The 12,129-nt window shown below is 50.4% G+C and overlaps 1 pseudogene; it reads left to right on the forward strand.

Annotated features, from left to right (window-relative positions):
* Positions 1-12,129, forward strand: part of LOC147113820 (acid sphingomyelinase-like phosphodiesterase 3b) — a 49,660-nt pseudogene that overhangs the window by 13,295 nt on the left and 24,236 nt on the right.

A 12,129-nucleotide genomic window follows, 5' to 3' on the forward strand; every position in this document is an offset into this window, starting at 1 on the left:
CTCCCTCTCCCCATCCTCCCTCTCCCCTCTCCTCCTCCCTCTCCCTCTCACCCTCTCCTCCTCCCTCTCACCACCTCCCTACCCCCTTCCTCCCTCTCCCCCTCCTCCCTACCCCCTTCCTCCCTCTCCCCCTCCTCCCCCCTCTCTCTCCCCCCTCTCCCTCTCCCCTGCCCGAGCCCTCATCCCCCGCTCCAATCCCTCTTTCCGCCCCGGGGCCCGGGCCTCGGCACCTGGATGAACGCATTCCCTTGGACGCTTTTGGCAGCCTCGGCCGTCACCCTGATGCCTTTGGCCGAGGCGAACACCCGCTGTTCGGCCGCAGGCCACAAAGCACCCGAGCTCAGCGCCGGCGATGGCTCCACGGATCTCCGTGCCGCCCCACGCACTGACATGGCCCCGCTCTCCCGAGCTGGCTTCAAGAGCGCCGATTGCGACTGTGAGAGACGGCCGGCGGGCCCGGTTGCCGGGGTAACCCTTCCCGCTCTCCAAGCCCCGCCCGAGATCCGCACTCCCGAGAGCCCCGCCCGAGCCGAGCGGGGAACAGAGACGCCGCCCGAGCCGAGCGGGAAACAGAGAGAGACGCCGCGTCTCAGCTGCTCCTGCTGCGCGCGCACCCTTTACTAAGATGGCGGCGGTAGCGGTGCTTGGCTGAGGCCCGCCCCTCCAGCCTTCACAAAGATGGCGGCGATCGGGGGCCGCCTGTTGACTGGGGCCGGGTGGTGCCTAGCTCGGGCGTGGGTGCAGAGAGAGGCTGAGGCTTCGAGGCCTACCTGGAAAAACGGGGAAAGGTAGGAAAATTAATGAGATTAGATAAAAGATTTAGAAAGTAATTAACTTTTTTTTTAAAACAATATGTGTTTTAAAAGCAACGTTTTTTTTAAAGACGCAGAAAGCGGGAAAAAGGAAAAGTTTGGAATCAAGATGGCGGCGACTCACCTTGGTTCAGAATGATAAGGCCCGCCCACACACGCACCGATTGGTCGACCGCCAGGTCACCAAAGCGTAGGATTGGTCAATCGTCCCGTCACTCGACCGTAGGAGGGCCCGGCCGCACGCGCCAGGAACCCGGCGTACGATTGGTCGACCTCGAGGTCACTATCGCTAATGAGCGGATAATGAGATGCTAATGAGCGGAATGTTGAACGTTTTTCGGATACCGCGGGCGCGATTTTTGTCCGGCCGAAACGTAAATACGCTTACGACCGTTTCGGAACGGTAAGCTTTCTTTCGACGTAACGCACGCATAGGTACGCTCTATAACTTTCGAGCGCATAGCCGGACAGACGCACACGTGAGGACAGACAGACAGATAGACAGACAGATAGACACAGACAGACAGATCGATCCGTTTATATATATAGATAGAAGATATAGATATAGATGAGCGGATATTGAGATGCTAATGATCGGAATTTTGAACGTTTTTTGGATATCGCGGGCGCAATTTTTGTCCGGCCAAAACGTAAATACGCTTACGACCGTTTTGGAATGGTAAGCTTTCTTTTGATGTAACGCACGTGTAGGTACGCTCTATAACTTTCGGGTGTATAGCCGGACAGACGCACACCGAAGGACAGACAGACAGATAGACAGACAGACAGATGTCTCCGTTTATATATATATATATATATATACACTAGCTGGGGGGAGCCCGGCTTTGCCAGGGCTGTTTTGGGCCGGGCGGTTTAAATCGAGTGCCAGGCTTTGGGGCCTCTCTGTGTCCCTCTGTGAATCTGGTGCCGGGCAACATTTTAAATTGAGTCCCAGGCTTTTGGGCCCTGTCTGTGTCCCTTTGTGAATCTGCTGCCGGGCAACATTTCTACCTTTTAATACCTTGAAAGATGAAAGTGAAAGTACTTATAAAACGTTTTTGGTAAATCTTATGTTATTTTTAAAAGAGATACTAACTTTTTCAAAACTGGATGATCAAAGTAGTTTGAGCTGGAAGCTGAAGTAATGGCAGTGAAACAATGGCTGCCAGATCCCTGAGATGAAAACGATTAGTCCCGCCCACACACACACACACCGATTGGCCAACCATCAGGGGACTGTACTGTAGGATTGGTCAATCGTGACGGCACAGGATTGGTCGAACCTTGACGTCAGTCAATCAATGCTAAGTAGCAGATAGTGAGTTTAATTTTGAAGGTTTTTTGCATAAGGTGCGAACAATTTTCGTCCGACCGAAAAGTAAATACGCTTACGAGCGTCCCGGAAGCGTAAGCTTTCTTTGGAGGTAACGCGCGCGTAGGTACACTCTATAACTTTCGAGCGCATAGCCGGACAGACGCACACGCGAGGACAGACAGAAGGACAGACAGACAGAAGTATCCGTTTATATATATAGATAGAAGAAGATAGATAGATAGATACAGCAGAGAGGGCAATACATTACTCAGAGGGTGCCAGGGAGCTGGATGTGTGTAACATGAAGGATAAGAGACAGGGAATGTGATACGCAGGATAAGAGAGAGCTGGAAGTGTGCTACACAGAGTGTAAGAGAGAGACCGGGAGTGTGATACCTAGGGCAACAACAACAACTTGAATTTATATAGCGCCTTTAAAGTAGTAAAATGTTCCCAAGGTGCTTCAGAGGAGCATTATCAGACAAAATTTGACACTGAGCCACATAAGAAAATATTAGGGCAGATGACTAAAAGCTTAGTCAAAGAGGTAGGTTTTAAAGAGCATCTTAAAGGAGGACAGAGAGGTAGAGAGGCGGAGTGGTTTAGGGAGGAAATTCCAGAGCTTGGGGCCTTGGCAGCTGAAGGCACGGCCTCCGATGGTGGAGCGATTAAAATCGGGGATGCTCAAGAGGCCAGAATTGGAGGAGCGCCAATATCTTGGAGGATGGTGGGGCTGGAGGAGATTACAGAGATAGGGAGGCCATGGAGGGATTGGAAAACAAGGATGAGAATTTTTAAATCGCGGCGTTGCTTAACAGGGAGCCAATGTAGGTCAGCAAGCACAGTGGTGATGGGTGAACGGGACTTGGTGCAAGTTAGGGCACGGGCAGCCGAGCTTTGGATCACCCAAGTTTACGTAGGGTAGAATGTGGGAGGCCAGCCAGGAGTGCGTTGGAATAGTCGAGTCTAGAGCTAACAAAGGCATGGATGAGGGTTTCAGCAGCGGATGAGCTGAGCCGGGACGGAGACGGGCGATGTTACGGAGATGGAAATAGGCGGTCTTAGTGATGGTGCAGATATGTGGTCGGAAGCTCATCTCGGGGTCAAATATGACACCAAGGTTGCAAGCAGTCTAGTTCAGCCTCAGACAAATGTTAGGGAGAGGGATGGAGTCAGTAGCTAGGGAACGGAGTTTGTGGCAGGGACCAAAAACAATCGGTCTTCCCAATATTTAATTGGAGGAAATTTCTGCTCATCCAGCACTGGATGTCGGACAAGTAGTCTGACAATTTAGAGACCGTGGATGGGTCAAGAGAAGTGGTAGTGAGGTAGGACTGGGTGTCGTTAGCGTACATGTGGAAACTGACGCTGTGTTTTCGGATGATCACCAAGGGGCAACATGTAGATGAGAAATAGGAGGGGGCCAAGGATAGATCTTTGGGGGACACCAGAGGTAAAGGTGTGGGAGCGGGAAGAGAAGCCATGGCAGGTGATTCTCTGGCTACGACTGGAAAGATAAGAATGGAACCAGGCGAGTGCAGTCCCACCCAGCTGGACGACGTTGGAGAGCCATTGGAGGAGGATTATTCGCAGTCTGGATGGGAGGAGGGGAGCCGGGCATAGTGGCCAGAGCGGGAGAAGCAAGCCACCACACGTGGAGCCGGCAACAGTGAGGAGGAGGCCACGGTGAAGAGGAGGACGGAGTGGCTGAGGGACATCGTGCTCCCACTGCCACGGGAAACCATTGTATTGACTCTGAACGCGGCGCTGTATGTATAGCTGACGCGTCCCTACGGGGAACAAGCATTCCATTGTACTTGTTACATATGGCAAATAAATCTAATCTGAATCTGAGAAGGTGGTGGTGAGCCGCCTTCTTGAACTGCTGTAGTCCGTGTGGTGATGGTACTCCCACAGTGCTGTTAGGTAGGGAGTTCCAGGATTTTGACCCAGTGATGATGAAGGATCGGTGATATACTTCTAAGTCAGGATGGTGTGTGACTTGAGGGGAACTTGGAGGTGGTGGTGTTCCCATGTGCCTGCTGTCCTTGTCCTTCTAGGTGGAAGAGGTCGCAGGTTTGGGAGGTGCTGCCGAAGAAGCCTTGGCGAGTTGCTGCAGTGCATCTTGTAGATGGTACACAATGTAGCCATGGTACGCCGGTGGTGGAGGGAGTGAATGTTTAAGATGGTGGATGGGGTGCCAATCAAGCGGGCTGCTTTGTCCTGGATGGTGTCGAGCTTCTTGAGTGTTGTTGGAGCTGCACTCATCCAGGCAAGTGGAGAGTATTCCATCACACTCATTACTTGTGTCTTGTAGATGCTGGAAAGGCTTTGGGGAGTCAGGAGGTGAGTTACTCGCTGCAGAATACCCAGCCTCTGACCTGCTCTTGTTGCCACAGTATTTAGGTGGCTGGTCCAGTTAAGTTTCCGGTTAATGGTGACCCCCCAGGATGTTGATAGGGGATTTAGCGATGGTAATGCCATTGAATGTCAAGGGGAGGTGGTTAGACTCTCGCTTTTGGAGATAGTCATTGCCTGGCACTTCTGTGACGCGAATGTTACCTGCCACTTATCAGCCTAATCCTGACTGTCGTCCAGGTCTTGTTGCATGCAGGCATGGACTTCTTCATTATCTGAGGAGTTGTGAATGGCGCTGAACACTGTACCGTCATCAGTGAACATCCCCATTTCTGACCTTATGTTGGAGGGAAGGTCATTGATGAAGCAGCTGAAGATGGTTGGGCCTAAGACACTGCCCTGAGGAACTCCTGAGCAATGTACTGGGGCTGTGATGATTGACCTTCAACCACCACAACCATCTTCCTTTGTGCTAGGTATGACTCCAGCCAGTGGAGCGTTTTCCCCCTGATTCCCATTGACTTCAGTTGTATTAGGGCTCCTTGATGCCAGACTTGGTTAAATGCTGCCTTGTTGTCAAGGGCAGTCACTCTTTCCTCACCTCTGGAATTCAGCTCCTTTGTCCATGTTTGGACCAAGGCTGTAATGAGGTTGGGAGCCGAGTGGTCTTGGCGGAACCCAAACTGGGCATCAGTGAGCAGGTTATTGGTGAGTAAGTGCCGCTTGATAGCACTGTCGATGACACCTTCCATCACTTTGCTGATGATTGAGAGTAGACTGATGGGGCGGTTATTGGCCGGATTGGATTTGTCCTGCTTTTTGTGCACAGGACATACCTGGGCAGTTTTCCACATTGTCGGATAGATGCCAGTGTTGTAGCTGTACTGGAACAGCTTGGCTAGAGGCGCAGCTAGTTCTGGAGCACAAGTCTTCAGTACGATAGCCAGGATGTTGTCGGGGCCCATAGCCTTTGCTGTATCCAGTGCGCTCAGTCATTTCTTGATATCACGTGGAGTGAATCGAATTGGCTGAAGACTAGCTTCTGTGATGGTGGGGACCTCGGGAGGAGGCCGATATGGTTCATCCACTCTGCACTTCTGGCTGAAGTTGGTTGCAAATGCTTCAGCCTTGTCTTTTGCACTCATGTGCTGGGCTCCACCATCATTAAGGATGGGGATATTCTTGGAGCCTCCTCCTCCCATTAGTTGCTTAATGGTCCACCACCATTCACGACTGGATGTGGCAGGACTGCAGAGCTTTGATCTGATCCGTTGATTTTGGGATTGCTTAGCCCTGTCAATAGCATGCTGCTTCTGCTTTTTAGCATGCATGTAGTCCTGTGTTGCATCTTCCCCAGGTTGGCACCTCATTTTTAGGTACGCCTGGTGCTGCTCCTGGCATGCTTTTCTACACTCGTTGTTGAACCAGGGTTGGTCCCCTGGCTTGGTGGTAATGGTAGACTGAGGTATATGCCGGGCCATGAGGTTACAGATTGTGCTGGAATACAATTCTGCTGCTGCTGATGGCCCACAGCGCCTCATGGATGCCCAGTTTTGAGTTGCTGGATCTGTTTTGAATCTATCCCATTTAGCACGGTGGTAGTGCCACACAACAAAATGGAGGGTGTCCTCAGTGTGAAGATGGGACTTCATCTCCACAATGACTGTGCGTTGGTCACTGCTGCCAATGCTGTCATGGACAGATGCATCTGCGACAAATAGATTGGTGAGGACGAGGTCAAGTAGATTTTCCCCTCTTGTTGGTTCACTCACCACTTGCCACAGGCCCAGACTGGCAGTTATGTCCTTCAGGACTCGGCCAGCTCGGTCAGTAGTGGTGCTACCGAGCCACTCTTGGTGATGGACATTGAATCCCCCACCCAGAGTACATTCTATGCCCTTGCTGTGGTGTATGTAACCTGTTCCACCTTAAGAGAACTTAAGCCTGGTCCACCTTAAGAAAAGGTACTACTTTCTTTGGCTGCTGTATACGTAATACCGGTGGTGACCACACCGGTATATAAGCACAGTGTAATAATATTGTATTCAGTATAGTCCAACCTCCAACCAGTAAAGACCTGTTGAATTTACTCTTGTGGTCTGTGTAGTAATTCTCACTATAACACACAGACTTAACACTTGCTACTCTCAGTGCTTCTTCCAAGTGGTGTTCAACATGAAGGAGTACTGATTCATCAGCTGAGGGAGGGCGGTAGGTGGTAATCAGCAGGAGGTTTCCTTGCCCATGCTTGACCTGAAGCCATGAGACTTCATGGGGTCTGGAGTCAATGTTGAAACATAAAAACATAGAAGATAGGAGCAGGAGTCGGCCATTTGGCCCCTCGAGCCTGCTCCGCCATTTAATGAGATCATGGCTGATCATCCAAATTCAGTACCCTGTCCCTGTTTTCTCCCCATATCCCTTGATCTCTTTAGCCTTAAGAAATATATCTCCTTCTTGAATATATTTAATGAATTGGCCTCAACTGCCTTCTGTGGCAGAGAATTCCACAGGTTCACCACTCTCTGGGTGAAGAAATTCCTTCTCATCTCTGTCCTAAATGGCTTACCCCTTATCTTTAGACTGTGTCCCCTGGTTCTGGACTCCTCCGCCATCGGAAACATCCTTCCTGCATCTAGTCTGTCTAGTCCTGTTAGAATTTTATAAGTTTCAATGAGATCCTCTCTCATTCTTGTAAACTCCAGTGAGTATAAGCCCAATCGACCCAATCTCTCCTCATATGTCATTCCTGCCATCCCAGGTATCAGTCTGGTGAATCTTCGCTGCACTCCCTCCATGGCAACAACATCCTTCCTCAGATAAGGTGACCAAAACTGCACACAATACTCAAGGTGTGGTCTCACCAAGGCCCTGTACAACTGCAGCAAGACATCCTTGTTCCTGTACTCAAATCCTCTCACTACGAAGGCCAACATACCATTTGCCTTCTTAACCGCCTGCTGCACCTGCATGCTTACCTTCAGCGCGGTGCACAAGGACACCCAGGTCTCGTTGCACTTCTCCTTCTCCCAATCTATTGCCATTCAGATAATAATCTGCCTTCCTGTTTTTGCCACCAAAGTGGATAACCTCGCATTTTTCCACATTATACTGCATCTACTATGCATCTGTCCAATCACCCAAACTGTCCAAATCATACTGGAGTTTCTCTGCATCCTCCTCACAGCACACACGCCCACCCAGCTTTGTATCATCTGCAAACTTGGAGATATTACATCTAGTTCCCTCGTCTAGATCATTAATATATATTGTGATTAGTTGGGGTCCTAGCACCAATCCCTGCGGTACCCCACTAGTCACTGCCTGCCACTCGGAAAAAGACCCGTTTATTCCAACTCTTTGCTTCCTGTCTGCCAACCAGTTCTCTATCCAAGTCAGTACCTTGCCCGTAATCCCATGTGCTTTAACTTTACACGCTAATCTCTTATGCGGGACCTTATTGAAAGCCTTCTGAAAGTCCAAATGCACCACATCCACTGGTTCTCCCTTATCTATTCTACCAGTTACATCCTCAAAAAATTCCAGTAGATTAGTCAAGCACGATTTACCTTTTGTAAATCCATGTTGACTTTGTCCGATCCTGTCACTGTTTTCCAAGTGCTCTGCTATTACATCTTTTATAATGGACTCTAGCATTTTCCCCACTACCAATGTCATGCTTACCGGTCTATAATTCCCCATTTTCTCTCTACCACCTTTTTTGAATAGTGGGGTAACATTACCTACCCTCCAATCCATGGGAACTGTTCCAGAGTCTATAGAATTTTGGAAGATGTCCAGCAATGCATCTACTATTTCTAGGGCCCTAAGTACCCTACGATGTAGATTATCAGGCCCTGGGGATTTATCGGCCTTCAATTCCGTCAATTTCCCTAACACCATTTCCCTACAAATACTGATTTCATTCAGTGCCTCCCTCTCATTAGACTCTATGTTCCCCGACATCTCTGGGAGGTTATTTGTGTCCTCCTTTGTGAAGACAGAACCAAAGTATGTATTTAATTGGTCAGCCATTTCTTTATTCCCCATTATAAATTCCCCTGATTCTGACTGCAAGGGACCTACGCTTGACTTTACCAATCTTTTTGTCTTCACATATATATAGAAGCTTTTACAGTCAGTTTTTATGTTCCCTACAAGCTTACTCTCATACTCTATTTTCCCCCTCTTAATTAATCCCTTTGTCCTCCTTTGCTGAATCCTAAACTGCTCCCAATCCTCAGGTTTGCTGCTTTTTCTGGCCAATTTATATGTCCTCTCCTTGGATCTTATTCGATCCCTAATTTCCCGTGTTAGCCACGGTTGAGGACTCCCAGGGCCACTCCTTCCTGACTGCATACCACTGTGCCACCACCCCCAGTGAGTCTGTCCTGCCAGTGAGACAGGACATACCCAGGGATGGTGATGGAGGAATTTGTGACATTGGCTGAAAGGTATGATTCTGTGAGTATGACTATGTCGGGCTGTTGCTTGACTAGTCTGTGGGACAGATCTCCCAATTTTAGCACAAGTCCCCAGATGTTGGTGAGGAAGACTTTGCAATGTTGACTGGGCTGGGTGTGCCTTTGCCGTGTCCGTAGCCGGTGCCGAGGTCGATGCCAGGTGGTCTGTCCGGTTTCATTTTTATTATTTTGTTTCATAACGGTTAGTTAAAACTGAGTGACTTGCTAGGCCATGTCAGAGGGCAGTTAAGAGTCAACCACATTGCTGTGGGTCTGGAGTCACATATAGGCCAGACCAGGTGAGGACAGCAGATTTCCTTCCCTAAAGGACATTAGGGATGGAGTGGTCAACCATGTCAAAGGCTGCAGACAGGTCAAGAAGGATGAGAAGGAATAGTTTACCTTTGCCACAGTCACAAAGGATGTCATTTGTGACTTTGGTAAGAGCTATTTTGGTACTGTGGCAGGGGCGGAACCTGATTGGAGGGATTCAATCATAGAGTTCCGAGAAAGATGGGCACGGATTTGGGAAGCGTTAGCATGTTCAAAGTCTTTAGAGAAGAAAGGGAGGTTGGAGATGGGGCGATAGTTTGATGGAGGGGTCAAAGGTTGGGTTTTTTAAGGAGAGGGGTGATGACAGCAGATTTGAAGGCGAGGGGGACAGTACCTGAGGAGAGAGAACCGTTAACGATATTAGCTAACATGGGAGCCAGGAAGGGAAGTTGGGTGGTCAGCAGTTTAGTGAGAATAGGGTCAAGGGAGCAGGAGGTAGGTCTCATGGACAAGATGAGCTCAGAGAAGGCATGAGGGGAAACAGGAGAGAAACTAGAGAAGGATGAAAGTTCAGGGCTAGGACAGGGGGGAACCCAAGAGGAAGTTAACCCCAGTGGACTAGGGGAAGGGACGAAAGCGGCAGAGGCAGCTGATCGGATGGTCTCAATCTTAGTGAGAAAGAAGTCCATGAGCTCCTCGCACGTGTTTTTAGAGGTGAGGGCGGAGGAGACGGGAGAGGGGTTTTAGAAGAAGTGGAGAAAAGAAGCCAGGAGTTATCTTTGTGTTTCAGGATGATTCTGGATTAGTGAGCAGTTTTGGCAGAGGAGAGCAGGACCCGATAGTGCTTATGTGCTCCAGCCAGATCTGGCGGTGAATGGCTAAACCAGTTGTCCGCCATATCTGTTCAAGTCTGTGACCCTTGGACTTAAGGGAGTGGAGATGAGGGCCGTACCCGGCTACACAGAGGATAAGAGAGACAATGAAATGTGTTACACTCTGCCTCTCTATTACACTGTGTGTATTACATAGAGGGTGGGAGAAAGACAAGGGCCTCGATTTTCCTGGAGCCGTCAGGCGGGGTTTCAGGCGTGGGTGGGGGGGGGGGGGGGGGGGGGGGGAAAAAAAAAAGCTAAAATAGGGGGTCGTGACCGCGCCCCCCCCCCCGCCTGATTCCCCACCCCGTCCAACTTTCACCCCAGCGTTTCAATGCGACCCCAATCAGTCCCACCCGCAGCTGGCGGGACTGGTTTTCAGGCACCCTAATCACCAATAATTGGCATCTATAATGCCATTTTAAGGGGCCCTTGCTATTTTCAGCCTTTTCCCATGCTAAACACACCTGGTGGGAACTCTGCTGATGAAACCTGGCGTGAACAATATCGGCTCGCTTACTTTCAGCTGCAGGTCAATCAGGAAAGAAGAGATTTAATCAGACAGCATTTGTAGGTTGCAGGACCTTGTTGTTTCAGGCTTGGGGCAACTTGTTCAAGGCTTAGGCACAGCTGTGGAAGGTTGGAGCCTCACACACTTCTCCAGTGTGAGCTCCTGTGAGGCACCGCTCGGCACCCTCACTCAGCGCTTCCTCAACGGAGGCATCTACCAGAAGTATGGGAGGCCTTTTCTCCCTTCCCTTCATGCCATTAGAGGATCTCCAGCAGCAGAGGCATCAGCAGCAGAACCAGGAACAGCAGCATCAGCAGCAGGAGCACCAGGCTACTGCTCAGTCACCTGAAGCTGCACAGGCCAGAAGGGGCCAACGCTTGGATGTGGCTTAAGAGCACCTTGCTGCGCATCAGGGGGCCATGGGGACCCGTATCTGCACTGGCAGTCCTACTCAGAAGGACTTCCATGAAGGTCTGGTTTTTCTCTGTTCAATAGATGCCCATCGCTCCTCAAGAGATGTCATTCTATAATGAACACTCACCATGTTTTCCATACCCTGGTGACTTATCTCCTCCATGGAGGGTGCCAACCTTTGCATGGTGATGCGTTCATGCGCCAATGACTATGCAAAGGCTCAGCTCATCTTCGCTATGGACTCCTCCATTCGCTCCACACTCGCAGCGACCCTGGAGACAAAACCTGCCAGAGACTCCTGCATCTGTGCATGGAGATCCATCACCTCTTCTCTTGCGGATGGACCCAGAGGCAGAGGGTCGATATGCAGCTGAGCTGAGCTGGCAGAGTCCTGCGCCCTCCGACGAGGACTCTCCACTGCTGTCTCGGTCTCCACAATCTGCTGATGCTCACTTGTGAGCTGTGAAACACCAGGTGACAACACTACTCTATGTCCCGAAGGTCCCCCTGAGGTGTGAGTGTCTACGCTGGTGCTGGGTGTGCTTACTTCTGCGGACGCTGTGCCCTCAGAGGTTGGAGCTTCCTCTGAGGAGTCTGGCTGCACAGCCTCTTCCTCCTCCACAGTGGGGACAGGGGCTCTGGATGGTACTGTGGGGGAGTAAAGGAAAGAGCTAGAGATGTAATGCCAAGGTTCTTCTGGTGACTCCCAGCAAATTGACATCTGCTGACACCTGCATCCATGCAGCCTTGGTCTCAGTGGGAGGCCTCTTCCTTCCTGACCTAGGGAAGAGGACCTCCCTGTGAGCCCTAACCCCATCCAATAATGCCTGCAGTGAAGCCTCGTCGAATTTGGAGGCAGCTCAGGGTCTGGCACTGGCCACAGCTGCTGTAGGCTCCTCTGCCATCCTGTATGGTTCGTTTGAAAGCCTTCAGAGGATGCAGTGCTTGCTGTGGACCTTGAAAGCACCATGAAAAATGACATCATACTGTGGGGCTTTCTGACTGGAAATAGTCAATTAGCAAGGGTTCCCACACGCTGGAAATGAATTGGCCAATTGAGGGAAAATTGCATCAATGTGGCAGACCCATTTAGATTCGTGGGGGAACCCGA

This window comes from Somniosus microcephalus, chromosome 8 (assembly GCF_052327205.1).
Source record: "Somniosus microcephalus isolate GS21.2 chromosome 8, FLI_Smic_1.0, whole genome shotgun sequence".
Lineage (NCBI taxonomy): Eukaryota > Metazoa > Chordata > Chondrichthyes > Squaliformes > Somniosidae > Somniosus > Somniosus microcephalus.